The sequence below is a fragment of the Solanum dulcamara genome, chromosome 12 (genome assembly GCF_947179165.1).
Source record: "Solanum dulcamara chromosome 12, daSolDulc1.2, whole genome shotgun sequence".
In the NCBI taxonomy this organism is placed as follows: domain Eukaryota; kingdom Viridiplantae; phylum Streptophyta; class Magnoliopsida; order Solanales; family Solanaceae; genus Solanum; species Solanum dulcamara.
In genome coordinates this window covers 41,346,290-41,371,183 of record NC_077248.1, presented here as the reverse complement: position 1 = coordinate 41,371,183, position 24,894 = coordinate 41,346,290, and the positions used below count along the sequence as shown (strand labels likewise).

Here is a 24,894-nt window from a genome sequence, read left to right as displayed (position 1 = left end):
ATGTATTATGTATACGTGACTCGAGTACCAATGATTAGATTGGATTAGCACCTCACGAGTATGTTAAGATGTCGTACATGGGCAACTAAAGGTATGGGTGGTATAAATAAAGGCATAGATAGGGGGCGGTATACCAAAGGTATTAGAAAGGAATCTTACGCATTTGAAAATTAGAAATAAGGGCATAAGGTATAACACAAATAGACAATGACATGGATACACCCTAAAGGGGGGAACTAGACAAGAGAAGTACAAGCGTAATAGAAAATCAACTGACGCTATCATATGTAAATGGGAACGCTTAAACTTCAAACGAGATCCCATAAGGGATGGATACAATCATACTAGCACTAACACACCGGATCCCATCAGAACTCTGAAGTTAAGAGTGCTTGGGTGAGAGTAGTACTACGATGGGTGACCCCCTATGAAGTGAAAAAGGAAATGAAACACAAGTATTCGTACTTATTCCTTACGTCTACAAGTAATCCTAACCTTTGGAACTCTGATATTGATTGCTTGATGAAAGTATATGTTATGGAAACGGGATAGAGGAACTCTCCATATAGTCGGTATAAGATCCGGAGGAAGTTTTTGGTTCACATTCGAGGACGAATGTTCTAAAGGGGGGGAAGGATGTTACACCCCGTACTTTGGTACCTTGGAATGCTTCTTAACCTTCTTAAGTTTATGGGAAGGCACTTAAGTTTCGTACAAGTCGTCATGTGAGTCGGATAATTTATAATGCTATCAAATAATCCTAAGGAAAGGAGAAGGAGATACTTCATAATAGAGAAGATTGGAAATAGGGTCATAAGAAACCGGAAGAAGTTGGAGGTCAAGTAGTGAGTCGTAGGACTTGACTTACTTGTGAAAGCTATTACTTGGGACATTTTACATACTAAGCTACTTGAGTATACGTTAAGCTTAAGTAGAAAGGAATACATAGGCTCTTGAAGTAAGACGAGATTATGGGCTCACGAAAGAGAAATAAGGAAACAACGCACCTACTCGACGAAAGTAGGTGATGCACCTACTTGGACAAGAAGGTGATGCACCTACTTAGGGTCAAGTCGGTGATGCAGCAGCTTGGGGGGACCCCACGATGCCACGCGGTGGCTTTGGATTGGATGCATGATTGAGGTAGTGCCCTAGGAGGCTGCCACGTGTCACCCCTAAGGGATTCGACGTGTCCCCACTTAAGGACACATATATATACATGTGTATTGCTGGATCAACTCACTTTTCAGTATCTTTACACTTAAAAAAAATTGGAGAAAAACATGGAGAACATGGAGAGAGAGCTACGGATTTGGTTAAGCAAGGTAAGCCCTCCAATTTTATTTCGTGAATTAATTATTTAAGGTATTCTTCAGTTAAGAAATGGTGTTTAACAACATAAAATTTATAGTTGGGGTTTCGAGGAGGTTCTCGTTCTTGTCAACAAACCTATTTTTGGAATGAGACTGTTGTTACTAATAATAGTATAAATCCTTGTGTACAGATTCATTTAGAGTGATTCTAGATGTTTTGGAAAGATATTTCATAGCGATATAACTTTTATTTATACTATAAAACCCATTTTTTCTTTTATCCTCTTGAATAAGGATGATGAAGTACAGGTTAGGTGCTGCCCAGATTTTATTTCGGAAATCCTACACGGGCTGCTGTTGGTATTTTGGGCATATCGTTTAGTATAGAATTGATGTAGGGTTGATTCAAAATTGTATGGTACCATAATACACATGTCTATAACTTTAATTGAGGCCACAAATGTGTTTTCCCTCAATTACCCATTCGAAACTAAGCGACAATACAAGACAGTAGGCTGTCCAGAATTCAAGTTTTGATAGTTTTGGCGAGTTTGACAAGTTTAGGTTAAGGTAAGGGGTTTACATTCAATTTGGAGTTTATGGTGTTTTTATTAAGTGTATTATACGTTGTTTAAGTGACTGGAAATATGAAAATTCCATAAATATGCTCGACGTTCGAAACAAACCAAATTGGAGTCGCTATAGTTAAATTGTAGTCGAAGAAAGTTGTTGTTCTTGTGGTGTGTGGATGCAGGTGTGTGGTGTGTGTTGCAGGGACTAAATGTGTCCTAAAAGAGGTAGGGGAGCTTCTTGTTGTAGCCACACGACACCCCCACTTCGTATAGTTAAAGGTTTTGCAAAATAGAAACTAGAAACCTTATTTTGGTATCATGGTTTCGAGCGAGTCATTTGGAGTTTATGTGGTATAATATTGATGTGAATTGTATATATATATATATGATGAAGGTTAATGTTGTTGGTTGTCTGTAGCTATTAGGAGTATAATTGGAAATTCGGATAAGGCACATTATAGGGGAAATGCTGCCTAATTTTCGTTAACTCTTTAACTAGTTAGGGAACTAGTCGAGAAAGCGAGCGAGGGGATGAGTTCAACAAATACTCGTGTGTAGCCTAAGGTTATGGAAAGCCAAGGGTTGTTAATACTCGTATTGCTTTTATATTACTTAGGTTTAAAGGACTAAGAGATGAACGGGATAAAAAGTAACCCGTAAAAAGTATGTAAAGCTAACGTTTTCTTCTTTTGGCATGTTTTGGCATACGTATGTAAGGCTTATACTTTTTTTTAGAATGTCTTAGGCATAAGTATGTAAATATTGTTCCTTCTCTTAGCATGATTTGACATAAGTATACAAAGCTAATCTCCCTTTTTGGCATGGTTTTTACGAAGCAAGTATATGACTTTCATATGATTCCAAAGAAGTTCCTATTCTTAAACACAATAGGATGGCCAATTTTTCGACTTCCAAAAGATATTTTGTTATGCCTTGATACATATATATGATTCCCAGAAGTTTTATTTTGATATAGTCCGTAGTGACTTTCAAAAGGTACTTGATATGACTTTTGTCTCGATTTTAAACGAAAGCTCATTTTGATTATTCTGTCGAGTCTCAAATATGATTTAAATTGCATATAGTTTCTTACTACTCCACTCGTGGATGCCTCAATATTTCCTTCACCGAGCCCGGGCTAGGTTTTGTTATCGTGCGTACTTCTCTGCATTGTTCGTCGTGTACAGACATGAGGGGGCAGGTATGACCTGTACATGGAATTGGTGGAGTTATGATGTGCCATGTACACATATGATATGATATGATCTGATATGATCATCTAATATGATATGATCTGTTACGGAGATATTTCTTACTTTTGATGTGCTGTGCTGTGGCACCAGTGACGGGGTGGCGACCATGTTTTGTTCACCATGTCCTATAATGGGGCCGGATATGACATATATTTATCTGCATACATTATTTGTGGTTATGAAAAATATTTTGATATTCTGGGTATTTAGCTCACTTTTGCACCTTCTGTTCTGGTAACGGCTTTACTTGTTACAGTCCATGCTTTACATACTCAATACATATGTCATACTGATCTCTCTTTCTTTGGGGGATGCGTTTCATGCCCGCAGGTACAGATGTTAACTTTGGGGATCTGCCAGCTTAGGGTTTCCACTCAGCAATGTTGGAAGTGCTCCACTATTCCGGAGCCTAACTTTTAATACTGGTCATTTTATATAAATATTTGTTTATTCAGGTGTACGATGGGGCCCTGTCCCATCATATGACTAGGCTAGGATTCTGTAAAGGTCTGTAGACTTGTGATGTGGGTTCTGTATATATGTTTTGGGCTTTATGTTCCTTGATGGCCTTAACGACCTTCGTATGCTACATCTATTTTTGTGCGCTCTCTAGTAATTTTTTTTGATTTCTTCATATGTTTATTCGGCTAACATACTCAATGGGGCTAAGGGTACGTGTGGGTGCCCTAATCGGACACCAGTCACGGCCTACAGAGTTGGGTTGTGACATTAGTGACATTTAGAGGGTATACATCAGATACTTTCTGCCCTGATCTCCAAGGATGATTCACCTGATGACTTCATTGAGTCTCCGATAATGATTTAAACTGTGTTTTATTTTTCACTACTCTACTTGTGTACACTATAACACTTCTTTCATTGCACCCGGGCCGGGAATAGTAATCGTGCACAATTCCACTGCTTTGTTCATCTTGCCCTCACTAGAGGGCCGCGTACGTATGTATATATATGATTATGTCATGATGTATTGTAATAAGGAGGTGATGGTACTACAGATATGATTCACTGGATCCCTGATAGGGCCAGATATATTGAAAATTTGAGCATGCATAATTTAACTTTCCCAGGTATAAGTTGCTGATTTGTTAATTTACCCCTACTTCTCTATTTCAGATATGCTTCCAGTTGTGTTATATTATGTTTTACGTACTCAGTACATATTTCATACTGACCCCCTTCTCTTGAGGGGTTGTATTTCATGCCAGCAGGTACATGTACAGGTTTTGGGAGTCCTTCATCGTAGGATCCCGCTCAGCTCAGCTAGAAGAGGCTCCATTATATCGGAGCCTAGTTTTTGGCACTAGCCATTGATGTATAGTATTGTTTTGTTATTCAGGAGTAAGACGGGGGCCCTGTCCCGCCATATGTTTTTCATTGATATTGTTATAGGTCTACAGATATGTATATGTCGGTTGTATGTGTAAGTATTATTTAGCTGGATCTACTTGAAATATTGTAAAAGTTTATATGTATAACAGCCTCATCAGCTTACGTGTCCTTCCATGATATGATACAAATGAAATAGGCTACTGGTTTTGAGAATGTTATCACCCAACAGGATTCTGTTGCATAGTATTATGTTAATTACAGTTCGACTTGACCACAACTGATAGACACGTATACGGGGGTTCAGATCGGACCCCAGTCACGGCCTACGGGGTTGGGTCGTGACAGCACCTCCCCTATAACATACCTTATATGTATTTCCAATTAGATCCCTAATAACTACATCAAACCAACAACAACAACCTGAAGCTCATATAAAAATAAAACATGGAAACACTACACAACATAAGCTCCAAATAACTTGCTGAAAATTACGATACCAAAATAAGGTTTCTAGTCTTTATTTCGCAAAACCTTTAATTGTACGAAATGAGCGTTCATGTGGCTGTGACCAGCATCCCCCACACCTATTTTATAAAACTTTTAGGCCCTTCAACACACCAACAAACACCTTCAGTAGCACACCACAAGCACAACACCTTGCTTCGACTACAATTTAACTATAGCGACTCCAATTTAGCTTGCTTCGAACGTTAAACATTTATACAACATTTCTACATTTCCAGCAGCATAAAAGGTATGTAATACACCCTATAACAATACCATTAACTTCAAATTGGAATAAAAGGTCTTACCTTACCCGAAATTGGCCCAAACTCGCCAAATCGCGCTTCAGAAACTTTTCAAACTTGCTGAAATCGCGCGGACTGCTTGTTATCCTTTTTTTTCTGATCCAAGCCATGAATTTAAATTATTAAGACCTTAATATAATTTCAAAACCCTTAACAAAACATGGGAAAAGAGAACCAAGCCATACCTTAACAAACGGTTCCCAAACATGCTGAAAATTAACTTCAGAAACTCCTTAAGATGCTGAAAGTTGCGGACTATTCGTGTTCCTTCTTTGCTGCCACAAATAGTAATTTTACACTATTAAACCCCTTCATTTAGCCATGGAATACCTTAAATAATTAATTCACAGAATGAAATCGGAGGGCTTACCTTAAATTGGAGCAACCCGTGGCTGCCTCTCTCTTGTTCTCACGTTTTTGCTCTCAATTTTTGGCTAAGTCCAAAGATGAAAATGACTCCTTCATCATCCATACATATAAAATGGTTGTGTCCCTCAATCAAATAAAGATAGAACTTTCCTCTACTGCAAAAGATGAAAAAGAGAATCCAACTTCGTAAACTTCAGAGACTATATTTTAGGCTCTTTTCTCGAAGAGCCAATTTTCCAAATTTAATGAAGAGCAATTATGTGTTTTCCAAGGTTTGGTTCAATAAACCGACACTTTTATGGCCAAGTTCAAAGTATGTAAACACTATTCTCTTCAATAACCCCCCTCATACATTCTCTCAAGATTTCCAAGGTAAGAACTCATAAGTCCCCTCAAGGTTTCTCTATAAATTCAAGCTAGGGTTTCCAATTTCCTCAAGGTTCTTCTTCAATTCTTAGTGAATTTAAGCAAGGTATGTAGAGTTTTCATCCATGGGTTCTTCCGCTCATGGAGCCCAACTATATTTGCCACTTGATATTTCAAATTCTAAATGTTGAATTCTTATGGGCTTTTACGTGATGATTCTAAATGTATATATTATGGTATGTTTAAAGACCATTTATTTAAATTGATATATTTTGACTATACATTTCATGCAATAAATGGCTTTGTTATAGTTCTTATATGAGGGCTTGAAAGGTACTTTTAAAGTGTATTTGGTGGGTTGTTTTAAGATATTTCATATGATGTATTTTCATCACTCACATGCATTAAATGTATTCAAAAGTTATATGAAATAAACCCAGCTAGTTTCCTTATGTTGAATTGAAGTTAAATTGAAAGTTTCAACTCCAAATGAATGTTTATGAAGCAAATTCTTATGTTTAAGGGGATCTTATGAAATTATTGAATGATGATGAAAGGACTTTTAGCCAAAGAAAGCATTCAATGTGAAAGGACAATTCTCACATGTTTGAATCAAATGAAATGTTTTAATGAGCTATTCAACCGATGATGATTTGATGTCTAAAGTTATACAATGCTTATGTTATTATTATATTTAAATGTTATTCCGTGGGAATAACCTAGCACCTAATGTAGCATGTAGATAAGGACTCGATCTAAGAGGGTCCTTAAGTAAAGTCTCATTTTTCATTTACTATGCGCGAATATAGGATCATTTATAGACTATTTAGGCTAGTACATCCAAAATTAGCCCTTAAAGTCAAAGTTAAAGAAATGATTAAAGTTGACGAAATTCTACCCGGCAAGTAGTCTGATAATGCAAACGTAGGGGGATTATTTTGGATTTCATGTAATAGCTCGCATGGTCTTAAATGTTGAATAACGTCGCTTCTTATAAAATGAATGTTTTAAGGATTGATATGATGATTTCTCATACATGCATTCATTTATGCATATTTCCTATACATTTCTGTCTCTTATGTACTTCATTTCATAGCACACTCATATATTTAGTACATTCAAAGTACTAACACATCAATTTTCATACATGATATCACCATGTAGGGACCGATGTCGCTCCACACTCTTCTCTTCATGGCTAAATTGAGCGTTGAAGGCTACCACATTGGTGAGTCCCCATGTTCTGGGAATGACACTCCTATCTTACCTAACTTGTGTTATATTTAGACGTTTAAATTAAGATTGGTGTTTTGACTTAGTCTTGAGGGTGAGCTAGGGATATGTCTTAGGCCCCTCCAAGTCTTAATGTAGATGGTATTATTGTACATAGTGATGTAATGTTGTCTTTGACTCTTATTAATGTGAAGTCCCTTAGTCTCTATATCCATAATGCTTCCTCTTGATTTGTTTATCATTATCAATAAAATTCTTAATAAATACTAAGAGGCTTGTGTAATATACCCCCGGATGTCTCATTCGCCGTGTCACGTCTAGGCCGAGGCTCGGGTCGTGACACAACCCAGAGGGGATATATATTTTCATCCATATAATGCCTCATATGGTGCGATACTGATGTTGGAATGATAACTATTATTATAAGAAAAGTCGATAAGTAGCAAGTGATCATCCCAATTTCCTTTCAAATCTAGCTTACACACCCATAACATATCCTCTTGCATTTGTATCGTACCCTCAGCTTGGATATTACTTTAAGGATGAAATGTTGTACTAATGTTACCTACACCCCCAAACCATTCTGGAAGTATTTCCAATAGTGTGTTATAAATTATGCTCCTCGGCCTGAAATAATCAATATAGGGACACTATGCAATTTACCAATCTCTCCAATATATAGACCTTTATAATTCTAAGCTAAAAATGTGGACCTAACCTATAAGAAATGGGCTGTTTCATCAGCCTATAAATAATCATCCAAATAGAATCAAACTTCCATCGTGAGCGAGGAAACCTTTAACAAAGTCCATATTTATTGCCTTCCACTTCCACAATGGAATGGGTATTACCTAAGTCATCCCACTGTTTCTCTAATGCTCGACCTCACCTTCTGAAAATTATGACATTGTGATACAAGATCAACAATATCTTTCTACATTCCAGGCCACTAGTGAATCTCTTTAATATCATGACAAATCATTGTAGAACCTGGGTGAATATAATATTGAGAATAGTATGCTTCCCCCATAATCTAATGTTGAAGAGCTACAACATCTAGAATAGACTATTGATGTACATATCTAAGGATTCTAGCCTCTACTATATTGAAAATTTTAATTTCCAACCTTTCAACTTATGAGGCCTCACAGTAAATATGAGAAAATAATTCCTCAAGTTGAAACTGAAATTCAGGGAAAGTGATGGGGGTACTTGAAGTGGCACCCTCAACTAATTGATTTCTCTAAAGAACTTTCATAGAAGCAACTTTTTTGTTTCTCAACTTTCAGACTTGAAGATCTAGAATCTCAACTAGAACTTCTTTGTAAGAGACATATTCTTTTACGCCAGTAATTTTCAATGGCATAACTAAATTAGGGTCACCAATATACATCTTGAACAAGGAAACAAAAAACAATGAATGCACTAATGCCATGCCTTAAAAACTTATAATGGCCAACAGATCTAGGTCTATGCTCATGTCTTACCAAATCTCGTCACACCCTTCATAGGTGAGATTTCCAAATAAATCCAATCATCAAATTCAAATTCAGGCTCTCTTGTCCACATATCCGCATATAATTTTTGTCAACTTTGGGCCATCCTAAATTGATCCCTTATAAGTAGACTTTATCCAAAGCCTCATGAACTAACTCAGGCCCTATCAAAGCAACCTCACTAACTTCAAACCAATCAATTAGAGACCTACACCTCCTGCCATCAAGATACTCAAATGGAGTCTTCTGAATACTCGACGATAACTATTATTATAGGCAAATATCAGTCAAAGAGAAATGATTATCCTAATTACCATTAAAGTCAATCAAACAATCCCTCAATATTTCCTTCAAAGTTTGAATAGTCCATTTCGCTTGACCATCGGCCTGATAGTGAAAATTTGTATTAAGCTTAACTTCTGACCAAGACCTTTATAAAATAATCTCCAAAACTGAAAGGCAAACTGAGTACCTCTATCTTAAATAATAGACAATGGAACACCATGCAATTTAACTAACTCCTGAATGTAATGTTTGGCATAATCCTTGGCTGAATAAGAAGTATTAATCGGAATAAATGCAACGACTTTAGCTACAATCGAAAAAAACCAAAATTGAATCATGTTGACGATGCATAGGAGGTAAACATGTAATGAAGTCTATATTCAAATCTTCCCACTAATATCTTGAGCAAATATCTCGATTTCTGATTCTCTACTTTCTCTTCTTTGTTATTCGAACATTTTGCCACAAATTTCATAATATACTTCTTCGTCTTATTCCACCTATAGACTTCTTGTAGATCATGGTGCATCTTAGTGGCTCCCAAGTGAATATAATATTGACAATTGCGAGCCTCTGATAAAATTTGTTGTGTTTACTCATTAATATATGGAACACAAAATGATCTTGATAACAAATACACCATCTCCCAGTTAGGAGAAAACCTAAATAGCCTTTTTTCATACCGCTTTCTTTAATTAAATTAAAGTCAAATTACTATCTTATTTTTCCATCATATTTGATACCAGATATTATTCTGAACTATTTTGCACAATGATACAACCATCCGCTAAATAAACTAAACAAACACCCAAACAGGTTAGTTGGTGCACATCACGAACCAACTCTTTTTTCTCATCCTCAATATTATAAACAATATTCAGAGACAATCTACTACGAGCATCTACAACCACATTTTACTTACCTTGATTGTAAAGAACACTCATGTCATAGTCCTTTAACAACGCCACTTTCTTTGCTGAAGATTCAAATTCTTTTGCTTAAACACATAATATAAATTATTATAATTGGTGAACACATCCACATGAATACCTTAGATATAGTGTCTCCATATTTTCAAAGAAAACAATACCGCCAATAACTCCAAATCACATATCAGGTTGTTCTTCCCATGATCTTTAAGTTGTGTAGAAGCTTAGGCTATCACCTTACCATTTCTTATCAAAACACAACCAAAGCAAATTATGGAGGCATCATAATACACAACAAAACTATTGGATATTTCTGGTAATGTCAAAACTAGGACTAAAGTAAATCAATCTTCAACTCTTGAAACGTTTCTCACAATCTTCCAAACCATTGGAATTTTACTTTCTTCTATGTCAGGGAAATAAGGGTAGAGCAAAAGTGGAAAATCTTTTCTATAAACAGTCTTTCGTAACCTCCTTAACCCAAGAAACTCCAAATATCTAAAGAATAAAGAAGTTTAGTCATTTCTTACCTGCATCGGTGTTCATATGAGAAACTTGAATACATTCACCCTAGTAAATATGGCCAATAAACGCAACCAACCTCAAAAAATCTCACATTTTATAAACTTAGAAAAGAATTGATGATCCTTGAGAACTTGCAAGATAATCCCAAATGATCATCATACTCATCCTCACTCTAATAGTAGAACAAGATATGATCGATAAATATAACGATGAACATATCCAAATACTACTTGAATAACCTGTTCATCAAATCCATAAGTTGTAGGAGCATTCACTAGTCAAAGAGACATAACCAAAAAATTATAGTGATCATACCAAGTTTTGAAGGCCATCTTTAGAATGCCTCATCTTCTAAGCTAGTGATAACTCGAAATAAGGTCTATCTTCGAGAAAAACTATACCTCTAGTAGATTGAACTAGTCATCAACCTTTGGGATGTGATATTTATTCTTAATTATGACCTTATTCAATTATCGATAATCAATGCACATGCATAGAGAACCATTTTTTGTAAGACCCTGGAAGTTGGAAAGTCAAAAACTGAGGTTTAAGAAGAGTTCTAAACATAAAAGAAGTTGTTTGATACTAGGTGGACTTTATGAGCCCTTCACGGTCCATGAAGTAAACCACGGAATGTGAAGTAGATCACGGGCCATGAAAAGCCATCGTGGTCCAGCCTGGCGTAACTTGGATCATGAAAAGCCCAAGGATCATTGTGGGCACCATGAGCCATAATGAACTTCATGGTAGTCACCCACTTTAGACCCCAGGATAGCCTCCTCACTACGAGCTGGGGTGGGCTTCACGAACTGTAGTGGGTCCTCCGTATTTGTGTTATTTTAGTTAAGTTTAGGTCTTTTAGTTTTTTCTCAATAATCTCATTAATGAATGTAGACAGTTTTAGGGGTTTATTTGATCCTATTATCTCACAACCAGAGCTAGAGCCAAGCTGTGACATGGCGATCGATATTATGACCGATCCCAATCAATCCATCTTAGCATATATTATATACAAAAAGGTAAAGAAATATGATACAGAAAGCAGAAATAACAGCTCAAGGAAATTGTTCTAAGGGATAGAAATACTCAATCAATGTCCAAAATGGACTGCATCGACGAATCATCTAAACATGCCTCTATTCTAGTCTTTGATGGGGGCTTAGGACAATCTCCTAGCTTAGTCTAAACATATGAAGAAAATTCAAGTAAACAGTTAGAAGGAAAGTCATGTGCTCAATGAAATAAGGACTCACCAACTCCTTGATATCTAAGCACTCTCGCCACGAATAGGATGATCGTGAGTATATTTCATTCCCATATTATGAGATAGTATAGGGAAAATAAGCATTAGTACATATAAGGTACTAAGTAAGTGAGAGATGCATGAAAAAGTAAAGGAACATGAACAATATGTCATTAGATGCATGACCATAATCATGAACACGAGAAAATATTAAAAGCATTTGAAAATATATGAATACTTATGGTCAATGCATCATATAACTTCATAATAAATCTCATAGCTTAACATTCAACTTGTGTGGGATAAGACCTTTAATCAATATCTTAAGAACATGCGAGCTATATCATAGAGTCTGATGATCCCCACATCAAGAAAGGGGAGACTACCTTGCCAGGTTATACTCCGTCATGGTACTTAACTCAACTCTACTCAACTGTGCTATATGTGGATCCACTAGCTAGGCCATGAAGGAAAGCTACGTGGGCAGCATAGTTTGGAACTTTAGGTTGTTACTAAGATTCCCTTAGGTAACTAACCGCGTTATCGGACCGAACCCCTCCTATAAATACCTCCTGGTGGTTAGTAAATATCCTAACAAAAACTCATAAAAACATGATCATAACATCATAAGGAAAGATAGTAACTATTTATCAATCCATCTTTATAAAACATATTTGGGGTAGTTATTAACTTTAGTGTTACATAAGAATCCACAACTTCGGTGAGAATTATCCTTATCGCCATCTTTAAACATGATTGTGTGAGAATTGTACTTATCACACCATAATAAATTTCTTAGATCATAATTGATCATCATCATAACTTCATCATTAAATCATAAATTCAACTTTAAATCATCAAAACATTCCTTGAAAATCATTTAACTCATAATCAACTCACAAAAATAATCTTTATCTTCAGACATAACTTGTGAATATCTTTATGCATGGACAATTATAATTCAACTTAAAATTATAAAAGTCATGTAAAAACATGCTTAGAATAATCATTAATAACAATTCAAAATGAAATTGGTAAAGCCCAATACAATTCATCAAACTAGGGTTCATAAACCACTGAAAATTTAAGGGAAACCTTGAGAAAATTTTGGGACTCCATGGGTGAAAGGAATCAATGGATCAATCCCCACATACCTTGATTTAAATTACTTAGGATTGAGAAAAAATATTGAAGAAAATCTAAAACCCTAGCTCTTAGCTTGGAGAAGAAACCTTGAGAGAACTAAGTTCTTTCCTTAAAAGAATTTTGAAGAGTGATTTAGCATGCTGAAATTTCAAAGGATTAGGTAGATATAGGCTTGAAATTAGCCATAATCGTGTATAGGTTGATTGAATCATAATTTTTAAATGACATAATTAGCCATCATTGAATCCGAAACTTGACCCTATGACTTGGTTCCTATGAATTGTAGAAGAAATAATGAGTGGTCAAGATTACTCATCCTGTACGTATGAGAAAAGGGATTTAATTCAAGTCTCTGAAGTTTGCATACGAGTCATTTCTAAGACTCAACTTCATGACTATGAATAGTAATATGCATTCGTCCTTTAGGTTTTGAAATCTGCATACCGAAGGGTCTCTAAACCTTCACTTACAAGTCGTGTCTATGATTCATCCAAAGGACTATGAGTCATCATCTTGACCCATCTAAGAGGCCTAAAAACCTACAAGTTCATTACCCTTTGATATTTTGAAATGAGTCATTCTTATGACTCGTCAACAGGGAGATGACTCATCATGTTGTGTCGTAGAACCTGTTCTGAGGGTGGCACTTAACAATACTCAAAATGTCTCTCTAAGACTCATTATTAGGAGTCGTTGAAAGTTATACAAGTTATAGAGTGAATCAAAAACATAGAGTTAGTCCAAATTTTGAGAATTTCTCCTTGGTTCCAACTTTTCAACTTTCTCATTCTTATAATATCTCCCCCCGTGGGAACATTCATCCTCAAATATTATCAACTTATCATAGGAAAGACATGGAAAGAGGATTAGAAACCCAACATCAACAAGAGGGCACCTTAAAATGCATAGAACATGAAAATTCCAACTCAACATAAAACATATCTTTAAAATCTACTTCAATGAACATGCATGAATAGGAATAACATAGGAGGAACTAAATACGTAAGAGCTCAATCAGCTTTACTAAGAACAACTTACTATATTAGTCTTGATTAGAGGGAAAGAGGTATGGGTAGCACTTTCGACTTGTTAATTCCTCCATAATACTTTGACAAATGCAACTTCTTTGTTTCTTAGAGTCTTAACTTGCTGGTTTATGATTTCCACCAAAACCTCTTCATAAGTTAAATTCTCCTCAATATTTACATCTTCCAATGGTACAATGGAATTCAGATCACCCTTACATAAAATAGAGGGTGAACCATATCCATCTCAAATAGAAAATATAACTCATAAGCCACTTTACCTATATATCTCAATATCTTATAAGGTCTAACATATCTAGGTCTTAGTTTCCCTTTCTTAACATAATGCATTACACTACCTCAAATTTAAGGTCCCATTTTCTAACATTGGACTAGGACTTTTGAAGACATTGATTGATCTTCAAGCTCCCCCTTATGAGTCTCACCCTTTCCACGGCATCTATTATCAAATCTGGACCAATAAAGGTCATTTCACCTACCTTAAGCCAGCCCATCGGGGACCTACTTCTTCTCCCATACAATGCTTTGAAAATAGCCATTTGGATGATAGAGTGATAAATCTTATTTTAGGAAAACTCAATCAATAGAAAATGCTCATACTAACTCCCTTTATAATCAATCACACATGCTCTTAACGTATCATCTAAAGTTTGAATCGCTCTTTTTGCCTGACTATTGATTTAATGATGGAAAGAGGTACGTAACTTAACATTTGTACAAATACACCTTTGAAATGACTTCCAAAAGTGCAAAGTGAATTGAGTACCTTCATCCGATATAATAGAAAAGGAAACACCATAATGTCTTACCAACTCACAAACATATAACTTAGCATAGTCTTCGGCACCATAAGAAGTCTTGATCAGTCAAAAACAAGATGAATTAGTCATTAAATCCATATCAAATACAAATGGAATCATGTTGTTTCTTAGTATGAGGAAAACCCGTTACAAAGTCTATATTTATGTCTTCCCATTTCCAAGTACGAATTCGATGTCATGAATGATACCTTCCAGTCTTTGATTCTCAACTGTAACTTATTGGCAATTTGAACACTTAACCACAAACTACGCGATGTCCTTCTTCATACCTCCACCAATACACTTCCCTCAAATAATGATTCATCTTGGTGGAACCCGGATGAATCGAATACCAAGAACTTTGGGCTTCTTCTAATATGAACCCTTTTAACCTATCAACAATAGGTACACATAACCGTCCTTGAAAGGGAAGCACATCATCTCCCCTTTGGGAGAAAGACTCAATGGAATTTTTGGCAACCGACCTCTTTAACTTAATTAACACCGGATTATGGTCTTGTTTAGCCTTAACATCTGCTACAAGAGATGATTCCAAACCATTATAACAAAAAATACCTCCATAACTAAAATAAATAAAACGTACACCTAAACGTGCCAGTCTATGGACCTCCTTGATCAATCCTTTCTTAGCTTCCTTAATATGTGCCACACTATTCATGGACAATCTACTTAGTGCATCATCAACCACTTTAGCTTTGCCTGGATGGTATAACACACTCACATCATAGTCCTTCAATAATTCAATCCATCTCATTTGTCGAAGGTTCAAGTCCTTTTGCTTAAACACATATTGTAAATTCTTCTAATCGGTGAACACATCTACATGGACACCATAAATATAGTTTCTCCAAATCTTTAAAGCAAACACCACCGTTATTTTCTCAAAGTTATGAGTCGAATAATTTCTTTCATGAACCTTAAGATTCGTAGAAACAAAGGGTATCACCTTACCATATTTCATCAAGAAACAAGCATATCCTACTATTGAAGCATCATAATGCACAACAAAACCATCAAATCCTTCCGGTAAGGTCAAAATAGGAGCAATAGTAAGATGATCTTTCAACTTTTAGAAACTCTTGTCACAAGCTTCCGACCATTGGAACTTCACTTTTTTTTACTCAAATTAGTAAAAGGTGACTAGATCAATGAAAACCCTTCCATAAATCTCATATAATATCTGGCTAGGCCCAAGAAACTTCTAATATCTGAAGGGGACAATGGTCAAGTCCAATTTTTCACTACCTTGGTTTACTTAGGATCAACCATAATCTCTTCATCGCTCCACACTCTTCTCTTCATGTCTAAATTGAGCGTAGAAGGCTACCACATTGGTGAGTCCCCATGTTCTGGGAATGACACTCCTATCTTACCTAGATTGTGTTATGTTTAGACGTTTAAATAAAGTTTGGTGTTTTGACTTAGTCTTAAGGGTGAGCTAGGGATATGTCTTAGGCTCCTCCAAGTCTTAATATGGATGGTATTATTGGACATAGTGATGTAATGTTGTCTTTGACTCTTATTAATGTGAAGTCCCTTAGTCTCTATATCCATAATGCTTCCTCTTGATTTGTTTATCATTATCAATGAAATTCTTAATAAATACTAAGAGGCTTGTGTAATATACCTCCGGATGTCTCATTCGCCGTGTCACGTCTAGGCCCGAGGCTCGAGTCGTGACACTAACCCAGAGGGGATATATATTTTCATCCATATAATGCCTCATATGGTGCGATACTGATGTTGGAATAATAACTATTATTATAAGAAAACTCGATAAGTAGCAAGTGATCATCCCAATTTTCTTTCAAATCTAGCTTACACACCCATAACATATCCTCTTGCATTTGTATCGTACCCCCAGCTTGGATATTACTTTAAGGATGAAATGTTGTACTAATGTTACCTACACCCCCAAACCATTCTAGAAGTATTTCCAATAGTGTGTTATAAATTATGCTCCTCGGCCTGAAATAATCAATATAGGGACACCATGCAATTTACCAATCTCTCCAATATATAGACCTTTATAATTCTAAGCTAAAAATGTGGACCTAACCTATAAGAAATGGGCTGATTTCATCAGCCTACTGACAATCATCCAAATGGAATCAAACTTCCATCGTGAGCGAGGAAACCTTTAACAAAGTCCATATTTATTGCCTTCCACTTCCACAATGGAATGGGTATCACCTAAGTCAGCCCACTGTTTCTCTAATGCTCGACCTCACCTTCTGAAAATTATGACATTGTGATACAAGATCAACAATATCTTTCTACATTCCAGGCCACTAGTGAATCTCTTTAATATCATGATAAATCATTGTAGAACCTGGGTGAATATAATATTGAGAATAGTATGCTTCCCTCATAATCTAATGTCGAAGAGCTACAACATCTAGAATTGACTATTGATGTCCATATCTAAGGATTCTAGCCTCTACTATATTGAAAATTTTAATTTCCAACCTTTCAACTTATGAGGCCTCACAGTAAATATGAGAAAATAATTCCTCAAGTTAAAACTGAAATTCAGGGAAAGTGATGGGGGTACTTGAAGTGGCACCCTCAACTAATTGATTTCTCTAAAGAACTTTCATAGAAGCAACTTTTTTGTTTCTCAACTTTCAGACTTGAAGATCTAGAATCTCAACTAGAACTTCTTTGTAAGAGACATATTCTTTTACGCCAGTAATTTTCAATGGCATAACTGAATTAGGGTCACCAATATACATCTTCAACAAGGAAACAAAAACCAATGAATGCACTAATCCCATGCCTCAAAAACTTATAAGGGCCAACAGATCTAGGACTATGCTTCATATCTTACCAAATCTCGTCACACCCTTTATAGGTGAGATTTCCAAATAAATCCAATCATCAAATTCAAATTCAGGCTCTCTTCTCCACATATCCGCATATAACTTTTGTCAACTTTAGGCCATCCTAAATTGATCCCTTATAAGTAGACTTTATCCAAAGCCTCATGAACTAACTCAGGCCCTATCAAAGCCACCTCACTAACTTCAAACCAATCAATTAGAGACCTACACCTCCTGCCATCAAGATCCTCAAATGGAGTCTTCTGAATACTCGACGATAAATATCATTATAGGCAAATCTCAGTCAAAGAGAAATGATTGTCCTAATTACCATTAAAGTCAATCAAACAATCCCTCAACATTTCCTTCAAAGTTTGAATAGTCCATTTCGCTTGACCATCAGCCTGATAGTGAAAATTTGTATTAAGCTTAACTTCAGACCAAGACCTTTCTAAAATAATCTCCAAAACTGAAAGGCAAACTGACCTCTATCTTAAATAATAGACAATGGAATACCATGCAATTTAACTAACTCCTGAATGTAATGTTTGGCCTAATCCTTGGCTGAATAAGAAGTATTAATCGGAATAAATGCAACGACTTTAGCTACAATCGAAAAAAACCAAAATTGAATCATGTTGACGATGCATAGGAGGTAAACATGTAATGAAGTCTATATTCAAATCTTCCCACTAATATCTTGAGCAAATCTCTCGATTTCTGATTCTCTACTTTCTCTTCTTTGTTATTCGAACATTTTGCCACAAATTTCATAATATACTTCTTCGTCTTATTCCACCTATAGACTTCTTGTAGATCATGGTTCATCTTAGTGGCTCCCAAGTGAATATAATATTGACAATTTCGAGCCTTTGATAAAATTTGTTGTGTTTACTCATTAGTATATGGAACACAAAATGATCTTGATAACAAATACACCATCTCCCTCTTAGGAGAAAACCTCAATAGCCTTTTTTTCATACTGCTTTCTTTAATTAAATTAAAGTAAAATTACTATCTTATTTTTCCATCACATTTGATACCAGATATGATTCTGAACTATTTTGCACAATGATACAACCATCCGTTAAATAAACTAAACAAACACCCAAACAGGTTAGTTGGTGCACATCACGAACCAACTCTTTTTTCTCATCCTCAATATTATAAACATTATTCATAGACAATCTACTATGAGCATCTACAACCATATTTTCCTTACCTTGATTATAAAGAACACTCATGTCATAGTCCTTTAACCACACCACTTTCTTTGATGAAGATTCAAATTCTTTTGCTTAAACACATAATATAAACTATTATAATTGGTGAACACATCCACATGAATACCCTAGATATAGTGTCTCCATATTTTCAAAGAAAACAATACCGCCAATAACTCCAAATCACATATCAGGTTGTTCTTCCCATGATCTTTAAGTTGTGTAGAAGCTTAGGCTATCACCTTACCATTTCTTATCAAAACACAACCAAAGCAAATTATGGAGGCATCATAATACACAACAAAACTATTGGATATTTCTGGTAATGTCAAAACTAGGACTAAAGTAAATCAATCTTCAACTCTTGAAACGTTTCTCACAATCTTCCAAACCATTGGAATTTTACTTTCTTCTATGTCAGGGAAATAAGGGTAGAGCAAAAGTGGAAAATCTTTTCTATAAACAGTCTTTCGTAACCTCCTTAACCCAAGAAACTCCAAATATCTAAAGAATAAAGAAGTTTAGTCATTTCTTACCTGCATCGGTGTTCATATGAGAAACTTGAATACATTCACCCTAGTAAATATGGCCAATAAACGCAACCAACCTCAAAAAATCTCACATTTTATAAACTTAGAAAAGAATTGATGATCCTTGAGAACTTGCAAGATAATCCCAAATGATCATCATACTCATCCTCACTCTAATAGTAGAACAAGATATGATCGATAAATATAACGATGAACATATCCAAATACTACTTGAATAACCTGTTCATCAAATCCATAAGTTGTAGGAGCATTCACTAGTCAAAGAGACATAACCCAAAAATTATAGTGATCCTACCAAGTTTTGAAGGCCATCTTTAGAATGCCTCATCTTCTAAGGTAGTGGTAACTCGAAATAAGGTCTATCTTCGAGAATAAACTATACCTCTGGTAGATCGAACAAGTCATCAATCTTTGGGATGTGATATTTATTCTTAATTATGACCTTATTCAATTGTCGATAATCAATGCACATGTACAGAGAGCCATCTTTTGTAAGACCCTGGAATTTGGAAAGTCAAAAAGTGAGGTTTAAGAAGAGTTCCAAACATAAAAGAAGTTGTTTGATACTAGGTGGCCTTTATGAGCCCTTCACGGTCCATGAAGTAAACCACGGAATGTGAAGTAGATCACGGGCCATGAAAAGCCATCGTGGTCCAGCCTGGCGTAACTTGGATCATGAAAAGCCCAAGGATCATTGTGGGCACCATAAGCCATAATGAACTTCATGGTAGTCACCCCCTTTAGACCCCAGGACAACCTCCTCACTACGAGCTGGGGTGGGCTTCACGAACTGTAGTGGGTCCTCCGTATTTATGTCATTTTAGTTAAGTTTAGGTCTTTTAGTTTTTTCTCAATGATCTCATTAATGAATGTAGACAGTTTTAGGGGTTTATTTTATCCTATTATCTCACAACCAGAGCTAGAGCCAAGCCGTGACATGGCGATCGATATTACGACCGATCCCAATCAAGCCATCTTAGCATATATTGTATACAAAAAGGTAAAAAAATATGATACAGAAAGCGGAAATAACAGCTCAAGGAAATTGTTCTAAGGGATAGAAATACTCAATCTATGTCCAAAATGGACTGCATCGACGAATCATCTAAACATGCCTCTATTCTAGTCTTTGATGGGGGCTTAGGATAATCTCCTAGCTTAGTCTAAACATATGAAGAAAATTCAAGTAAACAGTTAGAAGGAAAGTCATGTCCTCAATGAAATAAGGACTCACCAACTCCTTGATATCTAAGCACTCTCGCCACGAATAGGATGATCGTGAGTATAGTTCATTCCCATATTATGATATAGTATAGGGAAAATAAGCATTAGTACATATAAGGTACTAAGTATGTGAGAGATGCATGAAAAAGTAAAGGAACATGAACAATATGTCATTAGATGCATGACCATAATCATGAACATGAGAAAATATTAAAAGCATTTGAAAATGTATGAATACTTATGGTCAATGCATCATATAACTTCATAGTAAATCTCATAGCTTAACATTCAACTTATGTGGGATAAGACCTTTAATCAATATCTTAAGAACATGCGAGCTATATCATAGAGTCTGATGATCCCCACATTAAGAAGGGGGAGACTACCTTGCCAGGTTATACTCCGTCATGGTACTTAACTCAACTCTACTCAACTGTGCTATATGTGGATCCACTAGCTAGGCCATGAAGTAAAGCTACGTGGGCAGCATAGTTTGGAACTTTAGGTTGTTACTAAGATTCCCTTAGGTAACTAACCGCGTTATCGGACCGAACCCCTCCTATAAATACCTCCTGGTGCTTAGTAAATATCCTAACAAAAACTCATAAAAACATGATCATAACATCATAAGGAAAGATAGTAACTATTTATCAATCCATCTTTATAAAACATATTTGGGGTAGTTATTAACTTTAGTGTTACATAAGAATCCACAACTTCGGTGATAATTATCCTTATCGCCATCTTTAAACATGATTGTGTGAGAATTGTACTTATCACAGCATAATAAATTTCTTAGGTCATAATTGATCATCATCATAACTTCATCATTAAATCATAAATTCAACTTTAAATCATCAAAACATTCCTTGAAAATCATTTAACTCATAATCAACTCACAAAAATAATCTTTATCTTTAGACATAACTTGTGAATATCTTTATGCATGGACAATTATAATTCAACTTAAAATTATAAAAGTCATGTAAAAACATGCTTAGAATAATCATTAATAACAATTCAAAATGAAATTGGTAAAGCCCAATACAATTCATCAAACTAGGGTTCATAAACCACTCAAAATTTAAGGGAAACCTTGAGAAAATTTTGGGACTCCATGGGTGAAAGGAATCAATGGATCAATCCCCACATACCTTGATTTAAATTACTTAGGATTGAGAATAAATATTGAAGAAAATCTAAAACCCTAGCTCTTAGCTTGGAGAAGAAACCTTGAGAGAACTATGTTCTTTCCTTAAAAGAATTTTGAAGAGTGATTTAGCATGCTGAAATTTCAAAGGATTAGGTAGATATAGGCTTGAACTTAGCCATAATCGTGTATAGGTTGATTGAATAATAATTTTTAAATGACATAATTAGCCTTCATTGAATCCAAAACTTGACCCTATGACTTGGTTCCTACGAACTGTAGAAGAAATGATGAGTGGTCAAAATTACTCATCCTGTACGTATGAGAAAAGGGCTTTAATTCAAGTCTCTGAAGTTTGCATACGAGTCATTTCTAAGACTCAGCTTCATGACTATGAATAGTAATATGCATTCGTCCTTTAGGTTTTGAAATGTGCATACCGAAGGGTCTCTAAACCTTCACTTACAAGTCGTGTCTATGATTCATCCAAAGGACTATGAGTCATCATCTTGACCCATCTAAGAGGCCTAAAAACCTACAAGTTCATTACCCTTTGATATTTTGAAATGAGTCATTCTTATGACTCGTCAACAGGGAGATGACTCATCATGTTGTGTCGTAGAACCTGTTCTGAGGGTGGCACTTAACAATACTCAAAATGTCACTCTAAGACTCATTATTAGGAGTCGTAGAAAGTTCTACGAGTTATAGAGTGAATGAAAAACATAGATTTAGTCCAAATTTTGAGAATTTCTCCTTGGTTCCAACTTTTCAACTTTCTCATTATTATAATATCTCCCCCTGTGGGAAAATTCATCCTCAAATGTTATCAACTTATCATAGGAAAGACATGGAAAGAGGATTAGAAACCCAACATCAATAAGAGGGCACCTTAAAATGCATAGAACATGAAAATTCCAACTCAACATAAAATATATCTTTAAAATCTACTTCAATGAACATGCATGCATAGGAATAACATAGGAGCAACTAAATACGTAAGAGCTCAATCAGCTTTACTAAGAACAACTTACTATATTAGGCTTAATTAGAGGGAAAGAGGTATGGGTAGCACTTTCGACTTGTTAATTCCTCCATAATACTTTGACAAACGCAACTTCTTTGTTTCTTAGAGTCTTAACTTGTTGGTTTATGATTTCCACCAAAAACTCTTCATAAGTTAAATTCTCCTCAATATTTACATCTTCCAATGGTACAATGGAATTCAGATCACCCTTACATAAAATAGAGGGTGAACCATATCCATCTCAAATAGAAAATATAACTCATAATCCATTTTACCTATATATCTCAATATCTTATCAGGTCTAACATATCTAGGTCTTAGTTTCCCTTTCTTACCATAATGCATTACACTACCTCAAATTTAAGGTCCCATTTTCTAACATTGGACTAGGACTTTTGAAGACATTGATTGATCTTCAAGCTCCCCCTTATGAGTCTCACCCTTTCCACGGCATCTATTATCAAATCTGGACTAATCAAGGCCATTTCACCTACTTTAAGCCATCCCATCGGGGACCTACTTCTTCTCCCATACAATGCTTTGAAAATAGCCATTTGGATGATAGAGTGATAAATCTTATTTTAGGAAAACTCAATCAATAGAAAATGCTCATACTAACTCCCTTTATAATCAATCACACATGCTCTTAACGTATCATCTAAAGTTTGAATCGCTCTTTTTGCCTGACTATTGATTTAATGATGGAAAGAGGTACGTAACTTAACATTTGTACAAATACACCTTTGAAATGACTTCCAAAAGTGCAAAGTGAATTGAGTACCTTCATCCGATATAATAGAAAAGGAAACACCATAATGTCTTACCAACTCACAAACATATAACTTAGCATAGTCTTCGGCACCATAAAAAGTCTTGATCAGTCAAAAACAAGATGAATTAGTCATTAAATCCATATCAAATACAAATGGAATCATGTTGTTTCTTAGTATGAGGAAAACCCGTTACAAAGTCTATATTTATGTCTTCCCATTTCCAAGTACGAATTCGATGTCATGAATGATACCTTCAAGTCTTTGATTCTCAACTGTAACTTATTGGCAATTTGAACACTTAACCACAAACTACGCGATGTCCTTCTTCATACCTCCACCAATACACTTCCCTCAAATAATGATTCATCTTGGTGGAACCCGGATGAATCGAATACCAAGAACTATGGGCTTCTTCTAATATGAACCCTTTTAACCAATCAACAATAGGTACACATAACCGTCCTTGAAAGGGAAGCACATCATCTCCCTTTGGGAGAAAGACTCAATGGAATTTTTGGCAACCAACCTCTTTAACTTAATTAACACCGGATCATGGTCTTGTTTAGACTTTACATCCGCTACAAGAGATGATTCTAAACCATTATAACAAAAAATACCTCCATAACTAAAATAAATAAAATGTACACCTAAACGTGCCAATCTATGGACATCCTTGATCAATTCTTTCTTAGCTTCCTTAATATGTGCCACACTATTCATGGACAATCTACTTAGTGCATCAGTAACCACTTTAGCTTTTCCTGGATGGTATAACACACTCACATCATAGTCCTTCAATAATTCAATCCATCTCATTTTCCGAAGGTTTAAGTCCTTTTGCTTAAACACATATTGTAAATTCTTCTGATCGGTGAACACATCTACATGGACACCATAAATATAGTTTCTCCAAATCTTTAAAGCAAACACCACCGTTATTTTCTCAAAGTCATGAGTCGAATAATTTCTTTCATGAACCTTAAGATTCGTAGAAGCATAGGGTATCACCTTACCATATTTCATCAAGAAACAAGCATATCCTACTATTGAAGCATCACAATGCACAACAAAACCATTGAATCCTTTCGGTAAGGTCAAAATAGGAGCAATAGTAAGATGATCTTTCAACTTTCAGAAACTCTTGTCACAAGCTTCCGACCATTGGAACTTCACTTATTTTTGAGTCAAATTAGTCAAAGGTGACGAGATCAATGAAAACCCTTCCATAAATCTCATATAATATCCGGCTAGGCCCAAGAAACTTCTAATATCTGAATAGGACAATGGTCAAGTCTAATTCTTCACTACCTCGGTTTACTTAGGATCAACCATAATCTCTTAATCGAATGAAATATGATAAAGAAAGGC

General features: G+C 35.5%; 1 pseudogene; it reads left to right on the top strand.

The window, feature by feature from the left end:
- Window positions 1–331: 331 nt before the first annotated feature.
- LOC129878021 (5S ribosomal RNA) lies at window positions 332–453 on the top strand (annotated as a pseudogene).
- The last annotated feature ends 24,441 nt before the right edge of the window (window positions 454–24,894 follow it).